Genomic DNA, 2,036 nt, shown 5'->3' with positions numbered 1-2,036 from the left:
GCTACTACTTAATCTAGCTGGCTATCTTATCATCTTATCTTCTAGCTCAAGTTCATAGACTTCACATTGTCCTTATATTTCATGGAAAGTGCAAAGCATGTATATAAAATTTTCATCTCTTTTCTATACTCTCATTCAAAACTATGCTAGTCTTCTCTCTCACACATTAGGTTTATCTCTTTTGTACAGAAAAATATATCCATAGATGTTGCATGAAGATTTTGTTCTGTTTTGTTTTCTGCATCTTTGCCTTTTCATCAGCCTGATATCTACCTTATGTGTTATTCTCGAATGTCTTCAATGCTCCCTTGGATGCTCATAAAATCCTGTTATGTGTTCTTATACTGATAAACTGATTTTTAAAAAAGTTATATTATTTGTTTGGTAATCTAATAGTTGTGGCAAGGAAGAGGGCTGGGAAGGTGGAGAAAGCTATGTGAAAAAAAGTGGTCCTTTTTCTTTTAGTGTAGTTTTATGGTTGCCCAGCTTCCACTCTACCTACAGAATGTTACTAAGTCTCAGTTCTTTATTAATGTTCTCATCTCTTGCTTCCAGTAGGATTACTGTATTTTCTAGGATGATCCCTGTGCATTGTAAAGACTAGAAACCAAAAAAAAACACTCCAACAACACTCTCTGTTCGATGGGGCCACTCTTGTTCTTGGGCCTTCTAATAAGGTATTTTCAGACACTTATAGCAGGGATTTATAGCAAGGAATGAGAGTTCAGTATCTGTTCCTCAAACTGAGATGTTAATGTAATTTAGCCCAAATTGTTCTTGTTTACATTCCATGATCATGCATCTTTTCTTAAGAAAATTAAATTTGTTTTTTAATTGGGCACCAACTACACTGTAATTGGTTAAGAATTTTCAGGTCTGCTACCTCTTATTATGATGTGTTAGTGGGAAGCAGACCAATCTTCCTATTAAGAGCATCTAGTAAAACACAAAATTTCTTTAAAATATGTTTGTTGGCATCTAAGAGCTACTAGACCAGGTGAGGGCCCAAGATCCCAGGAGATGGGAGTCATGTAAAGGTGAGCTCTGTGTTCTGCACTGCTTCAGCTCCGAGGCCTTTCTTGATATGTAAGGAACATGATAGGCCTGAGTTGCATGAGTTAGAGGCCAAGATATAAAAAATCCAAGCAGATATTAGCAGCTAAGGGGCTGGGGAGCTAGGGAAAGCTTCTGGAAGTTTCATGGGATGAGGGATACTAAACTGGAGTTCAGGGTTGCCAAGGTAGTCTTGTTTGGAGGAACTCAGGGCCTAAAGGAAGGAGCCATATAAGAAGTATGAGTTGTTTTTCACGTTGAGGCATTTGCTGAATCCTAGCCAGTAAAGACATGAAATCCAGCAGCTGTACAGACAGAAACTTCTAAGAGTCTAGTAGTCTCAGAGTGTTTGGGAGACAAACTGGAGTTCACTAAGGAAGAGAAGAGTGAACACTATAAGACTACTTCAAATCAACTTTCTATAGGGGAACTCAGGGCACTCTAAACAGGATTCACCCTTGTGCATGGGACCCCAAGGTAGATGGAACTGAAGAATAAACCTGAGGAACCATTTAGGACTTTTCCCTTTAGCAATCCAGTTATACACAAGCTCTGACAGATAAGAAGGTAGTTCTGTCCACAGGCCTATCCTAATGGCATGTTCACTTTCTAAGCTGTCACCTGTGCTCCTAACACCCACCAAAGCAGCCTTACTTTATGGACTTTGTTGTTATCATTATAGACTTTTGCAAGTTAACCATAGTTTTCAGAATTATTATATTTTCCTAAAAGCATTCCAGCATTATCAGTGTGGAGCTGAGCTAGAATACCCGTGAGACTGGCAGCCCCCAAGACTTTGCCAAAAATGTGGCCTTTTATGAGGTCCTTCTGATGACCTGGTTGTTGACATAGTAAACAAGAGTCATGAAACCTCATGCTATGGAAATTCACTCAATGCAAACTTTGAGAAGTTATCCACAAGGGGATTGAGAATTCTTGGCAATAATTTGAAAGCCATGGACATCTCACTGCTTCTTCCAGGA

The sequence above is a fragment of the Pteropus alecto genome, unplaced genomic scaffold (assembly GCF_000325575.1).
Source record: "Pteropus alecto unplaced genomic scaffold, ASM32557v1 scaffold13, whole genome shotgun sequence".
Taxonomy (NCBI): Eukaryota; Metazoa; Chordata; class Mammalia; order Chiroptera; family Pteropodidae; genus Pteropus; species Pteropus alecto.
This window is presented reverse-complemented; position numbering follows the sequence as displayed.